The sequence below is a fragment of the Paramisgurnus dabryanus genome, chromosome 21 (genome assembly GCF_030506205.2).
Source record: "Paramisgurnus dabryanus chromosome 21, PD_genome_1.1, whole genome shotgun sequence".
Classification (NCBI taxonomy): Eukaryota; Metazoa; Chordata; class Actinopteri; order Cypriniformes; family Cobitidae; genus Paramisgurnus; species Paramisgurnus dabryanus.
The window spans coordinates 29,034,077-29,060,510 of NC_133357.1; the positions used below are offsets into that span (position 1 = coordinate 29,034,077).

A 26,434-nucleotide genomic window follows, 5' to 3' on the forward strand; every position below is an offset into this window, starting at 1 on the left:
ATCTTTTAGACAAATGTTTTTGTTAATTGACTTGAATCTTGCAAGGATGAATTGTTCAACCTAAAATGTCTCAGTTACAGATATAACCCCGTTTCGTGAATGTATGGAATGGAGATGTCACGTCGATGACCGAAAAATTGGGAACTCGCTAGAAAGACCAATTAATATTGGCACGCATTATTTTTATCTGCCGGCCACGTCGTCTTTGATTGGTTTTATATTTCAACCAATCAAAGATGACGTGACGTTCCCACAGGGTTTCCAGAAAAGTGTTTGATAAACATCAGACGTTTAGCCAGCATTCTGTCGGCGTGACGTCTGAGGCTGACATGGCCAGGCACCGAGAAACCACTCAAGGCCAACCTCCCTGGCTGCTCGTCCGAACATAGCCATCATTTCCAGGTCGGACTTGGATCGCGCCACCTGTCCCGAAGGTGACACACATCCTTATTTAAAAGCTCACACTACGATGCCGTGACTGACAACTGGTCATCCACAGGAAACCTGAAGGATAGGGATGTTTTTTTATTTAGACCAAACAAATATAACACCTACACAAAACAAAAAACACCAGACGGACTGAATAGACCTTTATCACAGTGGAATTAATATCTGGGAAATCAAAGCCGTGTATCGATTCTTTCATTAGGGTGCTATGCTACTTCTAGTTGTGATTCTGAAGGGTGTACACTGAGCCCCACACATAAGTAATTAGTCTATACGCATAAACATTTACACACACATACTAAACTGAAAGCTCTATGAAGAAATGACAGATGTTGATAAATATATATCTTCAGTTGAGTGCACATCAGCCAAATGTATTAATGCAGATGTAGAAATGTTGTTCTTTAAAACTAATTAAAGACTAGATTCAGATGCTTTAAAAAGGGCTTGCTTGACTGAGACCTAAACCAAGCTTATAAATGTTGCACTACAACTACATTTTTTATAAGAACAAAGGTTGCCATTTAGTCATCCACACCCTTCTCCTCTAAGAAACCTATTTTAGCCTGTGTGTTAATCATTTAGCATGTTGGACTATGGCAAGCCGTTTTGACATTTTTTCATTTACATTTACTAGTATCTATTTTTTAGGTACTAGTTCTTATTTTTTTGTTACTAGTATCTATTCGATTAGATACTAGTTCTTAACCATTAGATACTAGTACCTAAAAAATAGATACTAGTGCTTATTTTTTAGATACTAGTGCTTATTCATTAGATACTAGTACTTATTCAATAGATACTAGTATCTATTGGTTAGAGAGTTCTTAATCATTAGATACTAGTAACTAAAAAATAGATACTAGTGCTTATTTATTAGATACTAGTGCTTATTTATTAGATACTAATACTTATTAATTAGATACAAGTACTTATTCATTAGATACTAGTACTTTTTAAATAGATACTAGTGCTTATTCATTAGATAATAGTACTTATTGGAATAGTGACTAGTAATTATTCCATTGTTACTAGTAACAAATTTCAAAAATTTCCCATTGATTTCTATGAAGATCGGTCATTCAGATATCAACTATTCAATTCTGACTAGTATGTATTCCAATCGTCACTAGTACTTTAACATTAGATACTAGTGCTTCTTTATTAGATACTAGTACTTATTAATTAGATACTAGTACTTATTTAATAAATACTAGTATCTATTCATTAAATACTAGTTCTTTTTCATTAGATACTAGTACTTATTTATTAGATACTAATGCCTATTAAACAAATATTAGTACTTATTCATAAGATACTAGTACCTTTTAAATAGATACTAGTTCTTATTTATTAGATACTAGTATTTATTAATTAGTTACTAGTACTTATTTAATAAATACTAGTACTTATTCATTAGACACTAGTACTTTTTTAATAGAAACTAGTAAGATAATTTATTTTACTAGTAAGATTTTTAATTTTACTATACAGTGGCCATTTTGACTAGTCATTCCATATGACAGGTACAAAAACAGTTGTGACTAGTAGGATTAAAAATGTTACTAGTACCTATTGTAAAAGACACTAGTGTCTAAGATATAAGTACTAGTACTTAATGAATAACTACTAGTGTCTATAAATAGGTACTAGTATCTAATGATTGAGCACCAGTGTTAAATAATACTTACTGGTATCTAATTATTAGTTACTAGTAATATTTAAAAAGATACTTGTCACTGTTGGAATAGATACTATCAGAAATGATTAGTTGATATCAAAAACAGAATAACTACTAGTACTTATTTATTTGGAGATATCTTCAATCTCAAAAGGAACTAGTAAGAAGCTGTTTGGAGATATCTTGATTCAAACAGATCATTACATAAACATGAGTACCCCTCAACCATCCAATCAGAGTTTACATGGTAATACAATGTATTATACTTTTTAAAGTGATATTGATGGTTTAGTAACTGGCTTTGTAAATGTGAGCATATCTGGCTAATCGGTTAGCATAAAGACGCAAATAAAGACTTTGTTTAATATTTATTGCTTTGGGTGAATAATATTATGTAAAAAAATTTCTTCATCATGGTAGAGAGTTGAATTAATCTCATATTATGACATTTGGATTGATTATTGGCAGTTCAGAAGAACAGGTAGATAAACCTACTGTAGGGTCTGTTCTGTTCACACGACAGTTGTCACAGCTCTAAAACAGTATGTATGAATATTGTAAGGCAGCAGGTTAAACAATAACAATGTAAAGCAATATAATCTGCATTTGACCCTCAGGTGGGGCTGTTTACATTCATTCAACCCCTTTTATCTCTTCATCAAAAATTATTTAACCTTAACTTTCCTTCTAGCCTTCAGGCTCACATAATTGGGTATCTGCAAAAAAAAAATAAAACATGATCTTATGCAGGGCTTGACAATAACACCCGCCAAATGCGGGTAGATTTCGGCTGTGGCCACTTTGGCTGGTTGAATATACTTTTTTTATTGTAATTTTCTTAAAAGTTATGCGAAATTATAAACAATGCAAACTGATACTGGGAAACTAAAACTTCCATGAGCACTCCCTGCACCCAGCGCAACGTACTGAGACTGTTGAGAGGCGCGTGCGATCAGCGGAGCGTTGCGAACCAAAGCACCACCTTTTTACCAGAGAGAGCGTGAGAGCTGATGGATTTGCGAATGTACGGGACGCAGTCTGAGCGCACACACGTACACTTCGGGAAAGATAAAACAATTGCATGGAAGTGATTGAAGAGATTTAAAGTGCGTGCACACTCTCTAGGCAAGAATGCACACATACTTTTGTCCGAAATCAAAGGAAACCCACCAGTGGAGAGGTTTATTAATGTTATAAAATATTAAATCATATAAAATATTAATGTTAATATTTTTTATTGATGAGTTTTAATAACAGAATGGTTGATTTAAGTGTAACCTGCCTGGCAAAATAAATTGTTAATGTTTCTTAGTTTAAAAACGTGTCAAGTAATTTCTATTATGATTTAAGTGTTTAAAATAAAGATACTGGAGGGGGTGTTAGATTAAGAGTAATCTATTGAAATCACAGATGGAGTAATGTCCCCTGTTTTAGGTTGGATTGAGTATTGCCTCAACCTAAAACTTTCAAGTTATTCAAAACAGTTTTCAGTGTGTTTGGAGAATACATCTGACTTTATTTTAGGTTAGGAGAATGCCTTAACACCCAGCTGTATAACCTTAGCACCTCCAGAATTACATCTTATTCTCTATGTGAATGTTATTGTTTTTGTTATGGGAGGCAGGCAGATGGGATTGACATAGATGTCAAATCAACAGGTAGTTTATTAAACAAACAACACGTATCCAACAGAGTGATGGTAAACGGTGATATGAACTGGGTAAGATGAACAGAACAAGCAACTGCAAACACAAACCCTTCTTGACAGTCACAGTATAACAAAATACACTTTCCTAAAGTAAACAATGGGCGATAGAGGACAATGATGATGATGATTATGATGATGATGAAAAGAGTTCAGAAGAAGCCGATAAAGTTCAAGATTTTTTTCAGTGGCAGATTGTTTTTCATGGAGCTAAATATATGATATGATCTGTATTAATACCAGGTATATACCAGCTAATATATGTAATTTTAGCATGCCAAAGTCAATTTTAATAATATAAAATATATTTTTCCAACAACAAAATTGTGGCCAGCGAACATGATGAGTGGCTAGTAACTTTGGAAAACCAAAGTGCCCTGTTTACATGTAAAAAAATTGTCAATACAAATGAATTTAATGATTTAGGTTAAGACAGTACAGTTTACATGTACACTGTTAACGATTTCCCTGTATTTTTACAGTACGGTACTGGCAGCACGGTTGCCAGTAAGTTACTGTATTTTGGTTTTACAGTACTGTACTGTAATACCATTTACAGTACACAAACTAGTACTGTATAGTTACAAAGCAGTACTGTACTGTAATTTTACAATATTTTATTACAGTAGTCTATTTTTACAGTAATTTGCTGTAATGTCTATATTGACCCATAAATACTATTTATTACTTATTACAATTAATACAATAATATAATATAAAATAGCTAGAGATTTAGGTTTAAATCTATAGTTATTAATATGGTAAAAATGCTAAATTAAAACATAATGAATTAAAAGGCAATCCAAGCAATGTTTGTATCAAAATTTTATTTAAAAAAAACATTTAATTGAAACAAACATATTTAAAACAAGATTTTAAACAATAATAAACATATAATCAAGTAACATAAAATAAAATCAACAAGTATAAACAAGTTTGGAGACCCCTGCTGTAACATATTTAACTCTGGCAAATAGAACACTGTTCCATAGTTTGAAGTTTACAGTTTAAAGTCCATCATCGACTAAAAGGTAACATTTCACTGTGGTAAAAAGAACACTGGCCCATAGTTTTAAATATTCTACTTGAATTTCATTTAACACTAAAAATAAATGCATTAAACTGGCAGACAGACCACAGTGGCCTTTACTTTGAAGTCGTCCATTCGAACTCAATCAGGGACTGCATGAAGCTGTTCACATGGGGGTTAATGGCCACAGCTTTTCTCTGCACCAAGTTCCTTGTCTTTTTGCTTGCTCCTTGTCTGGATGTGCACTTTTTCCCATCTTTGGAATTAATTCTATCCAGAAACCTGTTAGAAATATCATAAACATTAAGTCAACAAATATAAGATAGAAAAAGATTCTTAAAAAATTAAACTCAGCCTTGAATTTACTCCTATTCTGAAACCTTTTGCTCTTATTCTACTGTTCCACACCTAATTACATTAAAATACAGAAGATTCACTTACCTCGGAACAAACTCTTTCCTCAATGGACAGCATCCACATGGGTCATGTCATGATTGAATGTCCTGAACAGAAAGTACAACTGTTACTGATTTGGACACAACTTTTTATTCTGAAAACAAAATATTTTGTCAATAAAGTCCAGGGACACCTCTGCTAAATAAATACAATTATTAAATTAAATTTCTTATAACCAAAGTCTGAATATTTCTGTTTGTATATTTCTACATGGCAAACTTAGACAATTGTGTACATGTTGTGTATGGTCGTGTTACAGTGTTGTGTGTGGGAATTGTGAATGAGTGTATACATGGGTATTTAAAGAAGCTGTAGTGGTAAAGTACAAACTTACCGAACATAATGTGCTTGGTGTGTGTCTGGTGTCACCCGTTGTGCCTCCACATCTGCCTTAACTCCTGATAAAGTGCAAGGACACTCATGTAAACTACAAATAAAAAGTCAGCCACATTCCTGTGTAATTTTGCATGTGACGTGAAAGCATTTAATATTGCAGTCGAAAAAATACATGACTTGTAACTGTACATCATGTACTTGCCTGGTGCCTTTAAAGATGATCCATCTTACCCAATCCAGCTTACAAGCAATGGTAAGACTGTAAAAAAGACAAATGTTACAAAATCTGTTAGCCATAGAAATAAATAGACATTGTGAAGGAAATGGTAAAAGAAAATTTAGTAACACTTTACTACAATAGTTTATTACTTAACATTTGGTAATGCCTTAGCTAATATGAACTAACAATGAACAATATATTTTACAACATTAATAATATTTGATAATGTTCATTGTGCAGAGACAAAGTGATTGATTTAAAAATGTATTAAGTGTTTAAATCTAATATCATGCTATGCTAACAAATAAAACATTACTGTAAGTTTTAAGTCAGTTGTAAAACAAATATATATATATATATATATATATATATATATATATATATATATATATATATATATATATATATTAGTTGTTATATTATATATTATATATAAATATCTAAATAAGTCTTTTTTTAATTATAACATCTTGTCTACAGAAAATCTCTGAAAATGTCTCGTTTAGTGCAGAAAATAGCGATTTATAGTGACAAGGTAAAAAGACTGTCCCTTTAATGTTTTACCCGGACCGGCTGCGGTGTAACACGCTATTTCACGCAAAGTTTTTTAACAAGTTAGTAGCTAGCTGCTCACTTTAAAGATAAACATGATCGCCTAAATCTGAGCAATCCTGGTGATGCCAGTTTCCTACACGATGTTATAATGGACTATTTTACATCCAGAGATGAAGGATCAGATGACAGAGACGAGAAGACAAAGGTACGTAAATGCGGAGCCCATTCTCTTTTCGTGCATTGATTTGATGTGTTTTGGAAACTTAAATATACTGCATGTAATGCATCTGAAGTGGTGGAAACAATATGCCATAAAAATGTATTGGACAACTTACTGGACGTGTAAAACGCTTTAGAGAAGATATTCTCTGCTTTTGCTGATATACCGTAATATAATAACAACAACAATAAGCGCGGCAATCCCTTTCGTTCATCTGATATTAAGATGAGCCCAGGTCTGAATGATATTTGGTCGAAGTTAAAGCTGCGATGAGTTCGATGCATGTATCCAGTTAAATATGAGGTTTCTTGTTTTCACTTCTGTGGAGGAGGACTGCGGTACTACAGTATGATGTGTACGGCGTGTCAAGTCCTGTCTGTTTACAACCACGAGTCAGCCTTGCCAAACAGTCGAACTTAATACTTTTCTCTGACGCTAACTGAACGGATGAAACGCCGAGATAAACGACCGTTATGCTGGGACCGCAAGACCGCGCTGGCGGGTTGTCTTTGTCCATTTCGTTAAAAATAGTTTCATTGGCCCTTATTTATCATTCTTGCGTAGAAACGGGCGTATATGTTGGCCTAAGATTATGCTTACATTCCTCTCACCGCCTGATTTATGAACCTGTGCGTAGCTCTGAAATTCAGGTGTACGCAATATCTGCCCTTCATAAATGCGGCGTCTGAAAACGATCGTCATAAGAATAACACGCCCATATAAATTCAAGTCTCCACCTCCCCCACGCCCTCATTTTACGACATTGACACATGGAAGACGGCAAAGACGAGACACCAGGGAAGTGGAAAGAAACAAAATTGTTTTATTTGGGAGTTTAAAGAGCGGGCTTAAAAACACATTAATAATTGCATGACGTTTTGTAAAATTTGTATTATTATTTTTATTATTAATGACGCTTAATTGATATTTAGAAGAATAATTATTTATTATTATTATTATTATTATTTAATGTTGCCTACATCTAAATTATATGTCTGCTTAATGGTTCGGTTAAGTTTTTTTAAAATAATATTTTAAAATGATGTAGTAACTTTTGTAGTGTGTTTTTCTGTATTTACATACAGTTGTTTGTTAGCTAAGATCCAGTTTGATACGGAGCTCCGGATATAATTCAAATTAACAATTTGTTTCCACGACATCCACATGTTTTACTAGACTAATTCATAATTTGAAGTAATAATAATTGTAATAGTAATTACGAAATATTATAATAATTAATTCCAAGGAACAAACTGTTGAATATTGGGAACGAATTTTATATTTATGGCCATACTTTAAACTAAATAAGAAAAAGAAGTGTCCATATGTAGCATAAAAGATAATTCGTGGCCATGATTTTGTCCGCATGTCATCATGATCGGATTTATGGCTCCATTCAACACAAGCATTTTACCTTATTCATGTGTAGCTATTTATTTATCATCGAATGGTATGTAACTAGCTTACCTTTTGATGCATTATTACCATGTTTTCTTTCAATGTGCAGCTTCAGATTCCAGGATGAATATTTGCTGACTTTTACAGTCTCTCCGCACTTCTTTTCAATGTTTTCTTCCTGTCCAATCTTAACTTTGATTTTTACTTTACATTTATGTAGAAGGCTTGAATTCCATAACTTATTGCTAGACGTTTTTACAGATTCTCGAACTAGCAAATTATTAAAGGGCGTTCTGGGTTCAACGAGCGGTGCTGAGCGAGCAGAATTTTTAGAGAAGCGCTTTGATGGTAATATTACCGCACCGCTCAAGGCTCCGCTCCGCTCCGTTCACATGCTCGCTCTGAAACATCAGGTAAAGCGCACAGGCTCTCAACTGAAGGAATATGCCTACAAATCAAATGCTTCGGTAAAGTCTCACAAATTAAACATTGAAGTACATGTTGCATAAAAATAAACACTGAAGTTTATAATTACTATGTTTTTGTTTTTCTACAGTGGGTCATATCATATATTTTCGTTTGTCAGTTCGTTTTGGGGTGTTAGGAAGTGTTTGCGCATTTCTGCACTAACTCAAAATGTGCGTACACCACCTCCTGAGCAGGCGTAGGATTTGAGCGTGCCGTACGCCAACGTCCATATTGATAAATCTCAAAGTCACCGTGGTTTTGGGTGTACGCCAGGTGTACGCTGGAAATTTGGTGTACGTACTTTTGATAAATGAGGGCCATTGTCACCACACTTTCAACACAATATAAACTCATCAAAACCCTCATAATTTAGTTAAAACAACCCTATATTCATTAAAAAAAAAGGTGTAAAGCGAGTTAAAGCAGCGGTAGACATCTGTGTGTAAGCTTACTTTCTGGGGGAGATTGAAACTTTGTTGGCGACCGTTTTTCTCTCTCATTGCACGTTTAAAACAATATTGTGACAAACTATTGACAACATTCTTAAACTAAAAATTAAGTTTTCATGAAACAGAAATATTTCAAACTTACCGAACTGCCAGAAATCAATTGTCCTCCTTCAGCTGCAGCCAGGAGTTGTGCTCTGTCTGTGTGATTTGACTCTGGCGCACTTTCTCTGATTATTGCAAGTACACCTGGCACATTACAGCAATGGCTACAGCAAGGTTACATCAAGACCAAAATATACTGTAAAATTTTCCCGCTCAAACAAATTTACCCAGAATGCATTATGAACTGCAGTACTGTACTGTAATGTACACATACAGTATAGTACTGTGGATTTTTACAGTAAAGTACTGCTAAATCTACAGCGACATCTAACAGTGTACCTTAAACATTGCAATCTAATTAAAATGTTTTTACATTATATATAATACGATCTAATGATGTCAGCTCAATCCCACAACCAGTGTTGCCAGATTCGCTTATCAAACCTGCCCAATGAACATTAAAAACTATCCAAAAAGCTTCCCAATCACTATTCATGGCCCAAATTCCAATAAATAATACATTTAATTCTTACATCTTTAACACACAGAAAAAAATAAACTTGCTGAAACAGTTTAAAAGTACCCTAAATCTGAAGTCTGCAAAAAGGAAGAGGACTTGGCAATGCAGCGCACAGCATCTCTCACTGAGTTCACGCTTTATCTCCTGATAATTGTACAAAGTCAAAGTTGAGTTGTTGAAAGTTGTTCTTACGAAGTTTTCATATAAAGGCAATGAAAACATACTTTTTAAAAAGGCAAACATTTTATAATTTCATTTCTTTATGTAATCTTATGTAAGACAGGAACCCTGCAGAATGTACAGCACGTGACTCCATGACCTTAATAATGCGTGTTGTCATTGCCTTGCATGTTTCTGTGATAAGAATCATGTGATATGTAAAAAAGAGATAAATATAGGACATGAACTTCAGCACAATTCTTCTGCGCATAATATGCACAAGGTATTTTTGCATCCGGTTGAGAAAATACTACAGAGTTATGTATGTGTGCTCAATGTACACAGACTGCAGGAAATAATGTGACTATAAATTGTAAAACATAACCTACCAAACTGGTTAGTGAATTGACATTGTAACAGCTGGAGATGATTTTCATGATTTTATTCACTGCAACCCCGTTGCAGACGCCACTCATCCCTGTTTTAGAAAACTTATTGGATCTAGACAAATCACAAGAATTACCTATTTTGGATCCAAAACAGCGGATTTTGCTGAAATGTGACACGTTTGCATCCCTAGTGTATTACTTAAAGCAGCTGAGAGATGCTAGACAGTGCTCTTTAATGTTTGCACTATGCACACACTTGGCTTGTTATTAACTAAAATGTCCACTCACAAGTTAATTGCCAATTTGTGGATTTTATTAAATTGGTCTTCATTTCAAAGAAGCAAGAATCCAAACAGTCAAAAAATCCACAATTTACCAATACATAGCTGCATATTTCTCACTTGCTTAGTGGCATAGCTTATCCTTGTGTAGCAGTCAACAAACTGTGAAAGGTTCCTACCTTATATTCTGTGAATTGTTACCCAAAAGTGACCCCTATTGGACACTTCTACATTACAATGTTTAAAGCTTACATAATGTTGCTTCATTATTATTCAACATATTATTTGCATACTTAAATCAAAAAGTACTAGTATCTATAAAGTTCAGGATATCTTTGATCAAAAAAGTTGATAGTAACTAAAGAATAAGTTCTAGTTTTATATTTTTCTTAACTAGTAAAGTATAATTTAATCATAGTCACTATTGGAATAAGTACTAGTATCTAATGAAAAAGAACTAGTATCTAATGAATAGATACTAGTATCTATTGAATAAGTACTAGTATCTAATGAGCACTAGTATCTAAAAAATATGCACTAGTATCTATTTTTTAGGTACTAGTATCTAATGATTAAGAACTAGTATCTAATCGAATAGATACTAGTAACAAAAAAATAAGAACTAGTACCTAGAAAATAGATACTAGTAAATGTAAATGAAAAAATGATAAAAATGCTTGCCATAGTATGACCTGTGCAAGTAATGGTACTATATGATTTCATCAACATTTTGTTTACCTTTGTATGGTTCAATATAAAGGTACTTGATATTTAAAGACCACCTGTCATGATGATGAAAAGTTTATTTGTATTATTGGGGTACATTTAGGTGCGTAAAAGAAAAAAAAAACATGGCTTCTCGTGATGTAAATTTCGACTGCAGCAATTCATCTCAAACTCTGTGTATTAGCTCCTGTCTCTTTAAATACCCCCTCCTGCATGCACCCAGTCTACTATGATTCAGCTAGCCCACTCTGTTGTTATTGCTTAAATGTTTTTATGTCTGGGAAATTTAACAATCATGACCATAATAGAGTGCTACTAGGATGACCTGGAAGTTAGCAGGACACTGGTTCCCTCACAAAATTGAGCCCACTTAATGGCACACTTATAAAAATGAAATATGAGGATCCATGCATGGATTACAATGGTTATTTTAATAGTTAGTTAATAAGTTACTTTAAAGGGAAGAAGGAACTTTACGGTTTAAACTGTTTAAATCTCCTACAGTTTACAACAGATTCCAAAAGGGTTCTGGATGGATGAAATAATATAAAGCAAATAACATCTGTAAACCCATGCAAATCGAATAAGAACAATAAACATTTCATACATTTCCATTCAGTTAAACTTTAGCTTCATCTCTGTAATTCTTGTTCAAGGTCATATTTTCCTACAGGGTTGTGCAAGTCTTCTGTATTACTCTGTAGTGACTTTACCCTTTTTTTTAACTCTCTTTAGGTATTTAGATATTAATGTTATTATATCAAAAAGCATAAACTCAAAAATCTGTTTCTCTCTCTTTTACATCTAATTTGGCATCTTTCTAAAATCACAATACATCACTAGCCCAAAAGGCTTTTTATACTGTAAAATAACACAACAACGTTTACTAATGCCACATTCAAAAGAATATCCAAATTGTGAGTGAATGGGACCTAAGGAGACACTCAACCATTAACTATCACGTTTCATATCAACACATGAATAGAGGTTTGGCGCCATCTTGTGATGGTTACTGTGGATAACAACTCTAATACATGACTGTAATATTGTTTTTTTTATTCAAAGCTTTGAAAGAAGATACAAAAAGGCATTTATAATATGAGAATTATAAAACAAGACTGAGATTTACACACAAAGACTTAACATTCATCTTCAGTACATAACAAGTAAAAAAAAAAATACATAAAAAAAAAAGAAAAGGATACATCGAAAATAAACAGCGTAGTAGGGGGATTTCACATTCCTAAATCAAAATCCTGTATTAAAGTACATAAATATCTTGCTTTAGGACTTTTCATACTTTTTAATGTCTTCAAATATATTGCAAATTCCTCTTTAAACACTACAAAACATGGAGGAGTTTTACAAAATTTACATTTGTGAATGTAAAATTTAATCAATAACAACAAATTATTTACAACATATGATATCTTTCTTTTCTCAATTAACACGCCAAACTTTATAACTTCCCAAGATAAAGTTAGACTCACAGGTAATCTTTGGTTAATCCAACAGAAGGCATCATTCCATAAAGCTTGTACTAAATTACACTGAAAAAACAGATGTTCAACCGTTTCTATCTCCACATTGCATAATTGACATATATTTTAGTCTCCAACATTAAATCTTACTCTCAAAAATTATTTTGCAGGGTAAATGTGATTCATAATTTTAAAATGAACCTCTTTACATTTCGCCTTGTTCAGCAGATAAGCGTCGACTGCGTTCGGTCTCTCCCTGAAGAACTCTCTCGAGTTTTTATCTGTGCGCATGCGCAAACCGTGCTTAATCTAATAAAAGCATTTTGATCGAATGTATAATTTGAATTTCATTGTTATGTTATAAATTATATTGTATCAATCTAATAAAAGTAGTTTGATCGAATGTATAATTTGAATTTCATTGTTATGTTGTAATTTATATTGTATCAATCTAATAAAAGTTGTTTGATCGAATGTATAATTTGAATTTCATTGTTATGTTATAATTTATATTGTATCAATCGAATAAAAGTAGTTTGATCAAATGTATAATTTGAATTTCATTGTTATGTTTTAATTTATATTGTATCAATCTAATAAAAGTCGTTTGATCGAATGTATAATTTGAATTTCATTGTTATGTTATAATTTATATTGTATCAATCTAATAAAAATCATTTGATCGAAATTATAATTTGAATTTCATTGTTATGTTATAATTTAAATTGTATCAATCTAATAAAATAGATTGAAAGACACATACAAATTACAAAATTTAATTTTACTTAACAATCTAATAAATTAAGGCTATTGGAATGAAAAAAAATACATCAAACGAAAAACAGCCATGTTTTACTTTTTACAGTGTTGACAGGAAAGGAAAGAAAATTTGTTCTCACTATAGACATTTCTTTTTTATCAAAATGACGGAAAATATAAGATCTCTTTACTGGTCCTGGAAAACAGCGCTGTAATAAACAGTTTCTTAAAAATAATATTGTTCATTTACATCCCTCACTTGGGGCCCTATTTTAACGATCTAAACGCACAGTCTAAACTGACTTTTCCAAATCCACCTTTGCTAATTTAATGACAGGAAAAATGGTTTGTGCCATGTGATTCCCTATTTAGATGGTGGAATTTGTAAACTGAAAAACTAAGCGAATGAAGAAGACCACCAGTTTAAGATTAATGTAAAATTGCATTGATTTTATTTGTATTGAAATTGTAATTTTTTTGTATTTAAACCTTTCGTTCTCTTTAAAAGTTGTTTTCTTCCAGTTATGAAAATAAAAATAGCAGGCTTTTAATTGCTGTAAATGTATAGCCTTCATGATCAATGAAATCTCAAAAAATTACTTACAAAAATATGCAAGAAAAGGTTTGTACTCTAAGACTTCGTCCACACGAAGCAAGTGCATTCCCTATCCGATCTTTTTTTTCTCATTCTAAAAAAAATTCTGTAAACACGGCGTCGTGTCAAGAAATATCTGCGCACACACAAAACCACTGAAACCGACTGAAAACGGTGCAAGACACTGGCATTCCAGGACTGACGTTGCCTAACCCTGGCTTAGTCTATTTCAGTTGCCTCAAAATAGCAACGCGCCAAAATAGCCGTTGAATACACCTCGTTTTCAGACAAGGGGCCTCAGTTATAAAGCGTTTTTACGCACAGATTTGATCTTAGACCGTGCGTACGCTCAAATCCACTCAAACGCTCAGATTTATAAAACTCGTCTCTGACGTGGAAAAGTACTTACTTCCACGTCAGGTTCCGACTTGACGTACGCACGTTTCCTTGTGGCAATATTGCAGTATTGCAGGTAGGCATATTCGAAACTTTTTGTTTTGTACCTTTTGTGGTCAACATACAGAAACATTTTTTCATTTGTTTTGGAGTTGTCCTTATTCAAAAAAAAAAAAAAAAAGGTTAGATTTGTGCTCTTTTGTTAGAATTCATATATTTTGCTTAAGACTTTGTTTGGAAAATATTTAATTAGTTTTTTTTCTCTTATGATATCTTATTACATAAGAAATATTATTTGATTAATGTGTTACTTTTGTTTGCAACTTTTATTATAAATAAATGTAAATATGGTGATTATAAACCATTATTCCGTATTTTTTATTAGAAGTTAAGCAATAGGCTACCTAAAATCTATTAATAATCTGATAAACTAGAAAGCTGCTAAATGTATGTATGTCAGCATTTCCATGTTTTTATTTAATTCTTTTTCTCTTTCATCCCCTGGCTAATGTAAAAAAATTGTTGAATATGTTTGATAAAAAATAAATAAATATTCGAAACTTTTACAGCGTCAACATCATCTGTATTAGAGCTTAGATCGGGCACAAAAACCATAACCGATGCTCCTGCACGTTGTGTCCGAGCCCGGCCCGACCGACACATTACCGACAATGTTTTAATAGTGCGCCGTGACGTTCTCAACTACAATTCAGAGTTGTTTGAATTACAGAAATCTGTTCAGAATTATCTTAATGAACTAATGCAACAAGGACGAAGCATGTAAACTGCGCTGTTTGTTTATTCAGAATAGAAACCTAAAAACGTGCAACAATGATGCACACAGAAAATGCGGTGTTTAACGCACATGTAAATGTTACAGAACATGTGCTTTATTGAATGAAAGTAAAACGGATCGAATTTAATGATTAAAACGACGTGAAAGGAACTAAATTGTGAAGCCTCAATATATCCTGCAATCAAGGCCGCCTTAATGCACGGGCTTACCTGGGCTGAAGCCCAGGGGCCTCCCAAGTTCAAGGGCCTCCCAAGTTTGCGTTCATGTTGAGCTGAAAAGGTCATATTGTTTTGTAACTTGTCAGGTTTTCTGTCAATCACTCTAATTGCACGTTACATGGCTGCTGATTGGTCCGTTGTAACTTAATGTTAAATAAAATGTTAGACGCAACATATTTTTTATTCCGCGTAATGTAATTAAGTGCGCGTTGTCAACTTGACATTCCTGCACGTTAGACTGAGTGTGACAGAGAAACGGGAAATAATCCACAAACAAATGAAAGAGTAATTTCTGAAATTTCATAATAAGCACTAGTGAGGTGCAGGTCTCTCTCTCTTTCGTGCGCGCCCGCTCTCTCTGTGCTCGTGCAGCTGTCTGAGTCTCTGGCATGCAGTAGGCTCTCCAAACGTGCACAAGAAACTGTGCCGCTAAATTAAGAAAGGAGTTCCCGCACATAATGCTGTTAGTTGTTATAAAATTTAAGTCTACTCGCGTTTATATCAGTGACGCGTGCGCAGCTGGAGCGATGTAGTTTGACGCGACGTTAGCTTACAGTACACACATCTGTTGGTTTAGAAAGACGAGAAAGAGACGCAACCGTAAAGGTGCAAGTCTAAGGAAGTAAAGAGCGACAATACCATCTCAAATGATCATCCCCTGATAGCACCATTATAATCTCCATCTAAAGATCTTATATACAGGTATGTTCCCTAGTCTGTCTTGTGCATATTCATACTTGGTCGTTTTACATGCGTAGTATGCATAAATACTAAATACAATGCATACTATATCTTCAATAGCCTACAAAATAAATAAATGATTAAAAACCAAGATTCTGTCTATAAATACTTATCTTTTGTTATCATTAATGCATTTAACAAAATTCTGTCTATAAAGACTTATCTTTTGTTAACATTAATGCATTTTCACTTTAAAACTAACTTTAACTTATTATATTTTTAAAACTGTGGTGAGCATTTAGTAATGAGTGGCAATTTTCTGCAAATTTGTATATTCCAAAAACTATATAAATATAAAGCTTATAAACATATATACTTTCAGACATTTTGGTTTTATTATCACCACATGTTGCTGTGTGTGGTTGTTAAATAAAGTGTCTTGTGTTTATGCTCAAGTGGGCTCAGTGATATGTTAATAATGATATTATGGTGTTTTCTGGGTCAAAGGGGGAAAACTCACAGTTGTATGTCTCGAAAGAAACTAATGCATTTTGTGATGTAGATTACCTAGATATTACACTTTAAAAAAAAAAATTGTAACTATAAATCTAGGGGAAGGGGGGCCTACAAAACCTCTTAGCCCCGGGGCCTCACATTAGGTTAAGGCGGCCCTGCCTACAATAAGGGACATGCGACATTTAAGAGTGATGGGTATTTCAAAAATTTATATAAATTATTCCCATGCATCGATTTTAATGTTAAACATCTGTAAATCCAAATGAATCCATATGGAATATATTCCGACAGTTTAAGATACGATCTTTGAATTTTAACACCGCCGCGCAGGAGGCTTGGCAAACTGAAACAAAACTTTAAAGACACAAATATTACGTTTAGCCTACGTGTAAAACTATATTTAAATGAAACTCGTGAACGGAAAGATCCACTAATAATCGCCTTATCTTGAATGATGTCAATAAAGTTTCCATGTTAGAATTTAGAAATATTAAAAACTTAAGCAAACGACAACAAATATGTTTTCTTACCACTCGCCATTGTAGCAGTCAGAGAATTTGGCCTTTGAAAATGTAATATTTATATGCTAATGAATTAAATTAGGGGTGTTTAGAAGGCGGAGTTCTAAGAGCATTCAGCTGCGCACATATTTAAGATCATTTGCGATTTATAAACCGCACATCTGGAAAAGAGGTGTACACACGTTTTTTTGTGCGTAAGCTCCTTTTCTGAATCACACTTACGATCATTTCAGAAATGGTCTTAGATGAAATGTAGGATAGTTCCTACGTCGCACTTTTATAAATGAGGCCCCTGGTCCAAGTAGTCCTCGCTGCAGACTGTAGCGCGGTGACGTCACGTACTGACGTCACGTATGTCTTCGGTGCGCATGCGCAGAGTGACGCATGGTATGTCTTTAATATTCATGTCTTTTAACGTCGTGTGACACGCCTTTGAGACGCATAAAAACAATTATAGGGAATTACAGAGCAAACTCAGCATTATCGGTTGTATTTTACTTTTTTTAAACGCGTGTGAACAGAGCAAACTCTATTTTGTATACCGGAACAGTGAACATTAATGACACCTTATATATATTTTAATCTTCCCTCTGTCATATGGTTCTTTTATGGGTTTTATATTTTTGGGCATATTTGTTGCCTCCAAAAAAAGTTAGACATTTATGGTAAAGTACTTTAAAGTTTAATCAACTACGTACAGTATGTTTTCAGTCTCCGCATCCTTTATTTACACATCAAAATCTCCATGATAACACATGTTGCTTCGTTTTATAAACACGACACACGAAACGATATACAGGATATAATACACCGCGTTCCTAAATTATTATGCACATGCCATTTTTGTTTATTTTTCCAATACAGCCAGTAAGTTTTCAAATTGTATTTCACCCTCAACAGTTATGACAGTGTGGATGCTGTTATATTTAAATGAAATAAAAATGTCAAGATATTTTAATACTTTGAAATATGCTGTTCCATATTATAGAGCAAGTTGTGGTCCTCATACAATATGGGTATAAAAAAAGTGTGCATTATCGTAAAAAAGCAAATTATTTCGTATAACAATTTATTTGGTGGACCTACCCTGCTGAAAAAACCAGCATACCAGCAAGACCATCATATGTTGTGTTTTGGTGCTGGTTTGCTAGTGAACACCAGCTAAACCAGCATCAAACCAGCATCAGCACCAGCATTAGCACCAGCTAAACCAGCAACAAACCAGCATTAGCACCAGCTAAACCAGCATTAGCACCAGCATCCCATGCTGGTCATACCAGCATATGTTGTGTTTTGGTGCTGGTATGCTGTGACCACCAGCTAAACCAGCATAAACCAGCATAATTCCCATGCTGGTCCATGCTGGTTTTTTCAGCAGGGTAAACAGAAATCAACTATTATAAGATTCATGAGTGATTCAAAGTACAGAAAGATTTGACTATAAGGCTTTTTTAAAATATATTTTTAGGAAAATATTAGAAAAAGGCATCATTAAAAAACACAGTTAAGAAGCAAACATGTATTTACAGTTTTTTACAATTGCTTACACACTATAATTAAACTTTTCCCACAATTAGCAAAACCTAACACTCAAGGAGCAAAACACAAGGCTAGATTTGCACAACTGTTAGCACATTGTCAGCTTCACACTATTTGCAAAACATTACACACAGTGATTTGCAAAACACTAAACACACTTGTATACATCTAACACAGACGTATATCAGGATGTCACTTCCTTGCAATTCCAAAGCACTGACTGTCAAATGACCACACTTATGAGCCAATCGGTTAAACACAGCCATCAGATGCACAGACACATGATTGCTAAATTGTAGAAACACCAATCAGGTTTAAGCACTATAAAAATGCAGCAGGTCCTGCATGAATTCATATATATATTGATGAGACAGGGTTCAAAATCTATAATCAAAAGGGCTATAATCAATGTCCCAGGCCAACGTGGGGGTAACATCGCCCTTCGCGCTGCCATTTCACAGCATGGGGTTCTCCTTCATCAGCAAAAACAGCATAGACCAGCATCATTCCCATGCTGGTTTGGTGCTGGTTTAGCTGGTGGTCACCAGCACACTAGCACCAAAACACAACATATGCTGGTATTGCTGGTATGCTGGTTCTTACAGCAGGGATGACTGTAGTATTTTCTTTGAAATATTGTCAGTTTTTTGTTGATTATTTTTTATGGTTGTTGTTATTTACTGTAATTGTAACCTGTACTGGATACAATATTTTATGTTTGTCTGTTGTTTGCTGAGCTAACAGTGTTATGCACACTACCGTAGTAGCATGACAACTGGGACATGTTTTGTTGTGATTCTCCATGTTGACTGATTTGTGTATATGGAGAGAAATCAATTATATTTTCCTCAGTCTGCAGTATGGGTCTTTTGTAGTGTTTGGTAAACTATTATATAGTTGCACTTTCTCTTTGTACTTTATTTGCAGTACTCTAATCAATAAGAATTAGACTTGCTAAAAGTGTTTTAGATTTGCAACAGCAGTGTGTAACTGGTTCAAAAAGATTGAAGTCTTATGAAATGTATGTGTTTCTTATGGTAACAAAATATTGTTTTTATAAAGTCGTGTATAGTTTTGACAAAAGTGTTCCATTTTGCAAATGATCTGAAGTGTTGTGCTACTTTGCTGTAGGGTTGTGTTAATTGTGTGTAGTGTTTTGACAAACCGGGCCCTGTTTTTAAAATTGTGCTTAAGCATTCGTAAAAAACTGTAAACCTGGTGGTGTCTCTGGAATCCCAAGAAATAAAGCTGTATTTCTACCCCTCCCCAAAGCAAAACATGCAAAAATAATTCATTTGATGTGAGCTAAGAATACACAAAGACTATTTTTAAACAATTTTATTTATTGACATGCAAAAATACAGTAAATAGTATAGATGAATGTCATTCTGGATTATTGGTGAATAGCCACTATGTTCAAACAAGATATTGGGGGGGGGGTCAAATGGACATCTAGAAGATATGTAGAGTTCCTAAAACATAGTTTTTTTTTTACTATGAGATAGAAGGAATTATGTCTTCTGAAATAAATTTACTTTCATGGAGGATAATATACCATCCCATACTGCAAAAAGCATCACTGACTATTTTAATTATTAAAATAAGAAAGAAATCAAACAATGTGTGACCCCCATCATCATCTGACCTAAGTCTTATTACAGTTTTTTTGAATTGCTAAAACACTAACCCCCATTCTCTGAACCAAATTCATAGTGGCCTAAACGCATTTGTCAAATCATGCACTCTTTTTGCAAAATTCTAAACACAAACTTCTCACTAAAACACACATTTCACACTGCAATGCACTTGTTTTATAAATGCTAAACACAGGCAGGCAAAAGTTGAACACAACTAAAACACCGTTATCATCGAGTAAACACAACAACTCAAAATTCTACACACTTTTATCTAATGGTATTTTTTACCATTTGTGTGAATTGGAAACAGTCTGAGAGGCAGATGAAGAGTATGAGAAAGAAAAGGACAACAGAGACAATGCAATTGGCAAAATTTGCAGTTGTATTGCTGACTTTTTACAAAATACAAGTGCTGCTTACAGTAATATTGAAAACTTACTATTACTTGCAGTACTTACAGTAAAGTATTCACTACATTCACTGAACTAAACTTGTGATTACAGTAATAGAGATTTTTTTACAGTATTTGTCAAGTGTGTTGTTATGTACAGTAAACGTGTATTTCTGTAAGCAGATCTCCTGGATGTTGTGTTTTCCATTTTTTAAGGTAGTGTCTAATGGATGCTTGTAGTGTTTTATAATATAGACTTATGTGTGTATGATTTGAAAGCTTAGTTTGATTTTGAGTACAAGTGAAATGGTTTTGAAGCAATTGTTTGATTTTGCTAGAAGAGTCAGGGGTTCTGTGAATTTTGTTTAAAATTGGGATTTGTGTTTAAGGTTTTGAGAAAATGAGTGATGGTTTCAAAAAATGTGTTTTAGCAATTCAGAAAAACTGTAAAGAGCCTGTTTAGCATCATAATATGAAAGATCTGTGAGGTGAACTGCACTTTAATTCGAAACATCAACTTAGGGATGCGATACTAGCATCAAGTACTATCAAGTGAAATAAAGAAAAAACCTATACAGTACTTGTATACTTACAAGTTTTAATGAATAGGAGAATTAAAGTCATGTCAAATATATGCTTGTATATTATTATGTAACTTGTGTAAATATTTTTTTCCCAACATTGCCAGGTGGACAGTCTTTGAAGATTTCTCCACAGTGGAAGCATTGAGTCAGACAGTAGGGCATCAAAAACTGTTGTCTGTAGAACACAATCCAGTTCTCATGACCTAATTTAGACAAAATACAGATCAAACCATATTCAATTATTATAACAAACGGCATTAACATATCCTGTTAACAGAGTCATATAAGGAAAACATTTTAAATGAGATTACTTTACACATGCTAGACAAAGATATGCTTAGTACAATTTTAAGTCCAGGGTACTTTTCTAGCTGAAAGTTGAAAGGTTTTGAAGGCAATACAGTCTACCAGAGAATAAAGATGTAGACAGACAAAGAGTTTTCTTAAATAATTTTTAGAGTACTCCACATTAAGGATTTAAAGAACTTACTGTCAAGCCACAAAAAGTGAGCCTGTTCTTTAAATTTGGGCTAACTGACAATGTCCCTAAACATCTAGCATTTGAATGCAAGCCTCAAGACAGCCACATCGCCATCAACCTTGACTACTCCCATCATGATCTGCCACAGGATCTCAGGTGACATCTGTCAAAAATAGCCAACAGTCAGTTTAAAATGCAACTACATTAGACAATAAAAAGAGAAACAGATAGATTGACAGTTTATACCTTGGTCAAGTAATCAAGTATATTTACAATGGTGTGAACATTTTAACTATTATGCCCTGTCAAGAAATAAAAGTGAACCAATTCAATAAGAAACAACATTACCATTTGTATACATCATGAATACAGAATACTTAATCAAGGTAATCAGCATTACCTGTGGTTCAAAAGGATCCTTCACAACCGAAAAACAAGCATTAACAATCTTTTAATATTCAAAGAAGAATATTTTAAAATCTTTTAACATTTAAGGTCATATTTAATAGTACACATACTACTGTACTTCACTGCATGGGTAAAGGGTAAAAGGTAAAAATATAGCTGTATGCTTGCTGTTACTTACTGTTCCTTCTACATCCTGAAGCAGTCCTCAAGTAAGGAAGCCTTCCTCCTGAGCACTGTGGTTCAAACACATGGCATCAATTCATTCTCTGGTCCGGTTTCCTTTAAGGCATGTATTAGTTAGAAAATATTAACACTTACATATTATGTGTCTCTCTTTTAAGTCCTAAAAATAATAAATTAAAACAAACAGTTATGCAAAAAATAACTAACCTGGCTTAGCTGGACTGTACTTGGTGACTGTTTTCTGTAAGTAACGCCTTCCAGTATCCATAAACATGCATCTAGAAAATCACATATGCAATGAATTAAAGGTTTGCTTTTTGTATATCTCACATAAACAGGTTTTACCCATCACATGAACGTTAAATTTCTTTGATAAATATAGGGAAACTCAATTCCTCAACATGATGTGTGAATGTAAAAAACTACTGGGGAGAAACAAAATTATTTTTATAAGCAAAACTTTTGAACCGAAATAATGTTTAATAACAACTAAAAGCAAACATAAAGCATAAATATTTATTTTATCTAATCGATTTACCGCAATCGAATTTATCCCTTTCGAGAAAACGCTAATCCTGAATTGCAGACGAGAAAAACAACTTCTTCGCTGTATTATTAAGGTTGGCATTAAACTTTTAGGCGCATTACCGCCACCTACTGATTAAAGTGAAATATTTTGTACATGCGCATTAAAGACATACGATACGTAGAACATACCTGACGTCAGTACGTGATGTCACCGCGCTACAGTCTGCAGCGAGGGGTGTCTCCCCTGGTCCGAAGACAATGAGCCTCCTACAATCGAGTCCGAGCCAGAGCATAATTTTTATGAAGAAAAATGATTTGAACATAAGCACGAACAGCAATGATGTCGCGTGAACCCAATTTATAGAACAAAGCCAGGACCGCTGCTTTCATCATAATCATACTTCCAAATCTAATCCTATAAAATTTTCGGTGTTTGCTGTATCGCTTTTACTGCCCTGCCAGACTGGCTGTCTTAAATAAGTTTATTCCTTGATTTGCGTTGTTGACTCTTTACAAATAATTACCCCCAAGGAGTTCGTTTCATGCGCAAATAGCATTAAAATCAAAAGAACATGATGATTAAGTCTTTCTTTGGTGAAAAAGTAATAAAATAAATAAGCCTACACGAAATGTGTTCCCTTTCAGTCGGTCACTACGACGTCACGTCGTGACCGACGAATTGGGAACTCGCTTAGAGAGACCAATCTGCTTCGTTTACTACTAAAACGCCAATGAACTTGGCATTGAGATATTTGCATAATGCTGGCGCCGCCCCGCCAGGTGCCTTTATAAGCAGCAGGTGCAAATAGGGAAATTAGCTTTTTCGCTTCGAAAGCCGGCTTTATCTGCTACTGAGAAGCTACTCTCTGCTCTTCTGGGAATGGTTGCTGAAGTTGATTGACAAGCAGTACTAACACAGCGGACGCTCGCAGTATTCCACGGCTCTGCATCATTTTTGTTTGAGTTTAGTGTGTGCGTTGCCTTCCCTGTGCGCATCATCAGCTGAGCACCTAAAGAGTGATTTCCCTAAAAGAGTGATACGTGAGAGCTCTGTGTCTTTTTAAAGGCAGCCACTCTCTCGTATATGCGGAGATCAGCGTCCTTTTCAGGATAGCTTTTCGCCCGTGCGATCTTGGATGTGAGAAGTATAAGGGTTCCAGTGACGGTCACGAGCGCTGTCTTCGTGCTCAGGCATCGAGCACTCCGGGGCTGCGTTCGTGGAGAGTTTCTGTTCTCTCTGTGAGAGCATAACCCTCTTGGATTGCGGAGACGACTGTCGTTTCTACGGGAACGCTGTCCGCGCCTTTGCAGTGCTGACGCCGCCATGGTGCGGCTGTCAAGCGCTCGCAGGGCGCCCTTCGCGTCACTACGCTGAGTAGGACGGAGGATGCGTCCTCCACCTACCGGCCTTCTCATCCTCAGCCGGTTGAGGCTCCGGTGGAGACTGCAGAGTCGTGTTCTACGATGTCTGCCGAATCCATTGGACCTCCTTCTGGTCCCGTCACTTCTGCAGCATCAGAGGGGTGTCCATTTTTCCTCCGAGGCAGAGTCGTTCCGGAGATGGCGGCCGTGCCCGCGAGCGGCGGAGACGGTAGAGTTGGAAAGGTTAACCCCTCTCCGCCCGAACCGTCCCGCCCACATGATTGGTACTTCGGAGCTGCTCGGGCCTCTCGGTCCTCGCCTCCTGTGCCTTTCTTTCCCGACGGCACGAAGAGCTGACGTGATTTGCGGCCGTCCGGCCGTTCAGCTTCACCCCTCACCAATACAGTCTACCAGAGAATAAAGATGTAGACAGACAAAGAGTTTTCTTAAATAATTTTTAGAGTACTCCACATTAAGGATTTAAAGAACTTACTGTCAAGCCACAAAAAGTGAGCCTGTTCTTTAAATTTGGGCTAACTGACAATGTCCCTAAACATCTAGCATTTGAATGCAAGCCTCAAGACAGCCACATCGCCATCAACCTTGACTACTCCCATCATGATCTGCCACAGGATCTCAGGTGACATCTGTCAAAAATAGCCAACAGTCAGTTTAAAATGCAACTACATTAGACAATAAAAAGAGAAACAGATAGATTGACAGTTTATACCTTGGTCAAGTAATCAAGTATATTTACAATGGTGTGAACATTTTAACTATTATGCCCTGTCAAGAAATAAAAGTGAACCAATTCAATAAGAAACAACATTACCATTTGTATACATCATGAATACAGAATACTTAATCAAGGTAATCAGCATTACCTGTGGTTCAAAAGGATCCTTCACAACCGAAAAACAAGCATTAACAATCTTTTAATATTCAAAGAAGAATATTTTAAAATCTTTTAACATTTAAGGTCATATTTAATAGTACACATACTACTGTACTTCACTGCATGGGTAAAGGGTAAAAGGTAAAAATATAGCTGTATGCTTGCTGTTACTTACTGTTCCTTCTACATCCTGAAGCAGTCCTCAAGTAAGGAAGCCTTCCTCCTGAGCACTGTGGTTCAAACACATGGCATCAATTCATTCTCTGGTCCGGTTTCCTTTAAGGCATGTATTAGTTAGAAAATATTAACACTTACATATTATGTGTCTCTCTTTTAAGTCCTAAAAATAATAAATTAAAACAAACAGTTATGCAAAAAATAACTAACCTGGCTTAGCTGGACTGTACTTGGTGACTGTTTTCTGTAAGTAACGCCGTGCGATCTTGGATGTGAGAAGTATAAGGGTTCCAGTGACGGTCACGAGCGCTGTCTTCGTGCTCAGGCATCGAGCACTCCGGGGCTGCGTTCGTGGAGAGTTTCTGTTCTCTCTGTGAGAGCATAACCCTCTTGGATTGCGGAGACGACTGTCGTTTCTACGGGAACGCTGTCCGCGCCTTTGCAGTGCTGACGCCGCCATGGTGCGGCTGTCAAGCGCTCGCAGGGCGCCCTTCGCGTCACTACGCTGAGTAGGACGGAGGATGCGTCCTCCACCTACCGGCCTTCTCATCCTCAGCCGGTTGAGGCTCCGGTGGAGACTGCAGAGTCGTGTTCTACGATGTCTGCCGAATCCATTGGACCTCCTTCTGGTCCCGTCACTTCTGCAGCATCAGAGGGGTGTCCATTTTTCCTCCGAGGCAGAGTCGTTCCGGAGATGGCGGCCGTGCCCGCGAGCGGCGGAGACGGTAGAGTTGGAAAGGTTAACCCCTCTCCGCCCGAACCGTCCCGCCCACATGATTGGTACTTCGGAGCTGCTCGGGCCTCTCGGTCCTCGCCTCCTGTGCCTTTCTTTCCCGACGGCACGAAGAGCTGACGTGATTTGCGGCCGTCCGGCCGTTCAGCTTCACCCCTCACCTCCCTCACCAACGGAGCCCCTAAGGGCGGGGACCCCTTCAGTGGAGCGGGATGCGTTCCTGGAGGGACCACCCAACCCTTCCCTCCCGTGTTTGTAGACAGTCGTCCGGTTACGGACGCTGCCCATCAGGCATGCCGGAGAGGCGGCTTCGGCCCTGCACGCAATAACGTTGCTGCAGGCTCACCAAGGATTTACGAGGGAGCCCGCGACCTTCAGTCGTGCGATGTCCACCACAGTGGTTCAAGATCG

At 35.6% G+C, this 26,434-nt stretch overlaps 1 protein-coding gene and 2 long non-coding RNA genes across 7 annotated transcripts in view; all 3 read right to left on the reverse strand.

The window, feature by feature from the left end:
• The window catches only part of LOC135775928 (alpha-2,8-sialyltransferase 8F-like), a 1,056,838-nt gene that overhangs the window by 877,549 nt on the left and 152,855 nt on the right, over nucleotides 1-26,434 (reverse strand). The window lies entirely within an intron of this gene.
• LOC135776134 (uncharacterized) lies at nucleotides 21,123-23,118 on the reverse strand. 3 transcript variants are annotated; one of them, XR_012335604.1, is made up of 5 exons: nucleotides 23,046-23,118; nucleotides 22,536-22,606; nucleotides 22,324-22,424; nucleotides 21,747-21,900; nucleotides 21,123-21,459 (listed from the first exon to the last, which is right to left on the reverse strand). It is a non-coding gene; the product is annotated as an uncharacterized lncRNA (long non-coding RNA). The 3 variants fall into 3 exon arrangements; XR_012335603.1 differs by lacking the exon at nucleotides 23,046-23,118 and adding an exon at nucleotides 22,867-22,972 and having other exon boundaries at nucleotides 21,123-21,431; XR_010544059.2 differs by lacking the exon at nucleotides 23,046-23,118 and adding an exon at nucleotides 22,867-22,972.
• LOC135776135 (uncharacterized) lies at nucleotides 24,668-25,545 on the reverse strand. Its single transcript, XR_010544060.2, has 3 exons — nucleotides 25,501-25,545; nucleotides 25,289-25,389; nucleotides 24,668-24,865 (listed from the first exon to the last, which is right to left on the reverse strand). It is a non-coding gene; the product is annotated as an uncharacterized lncRNA (long non-coding RNA).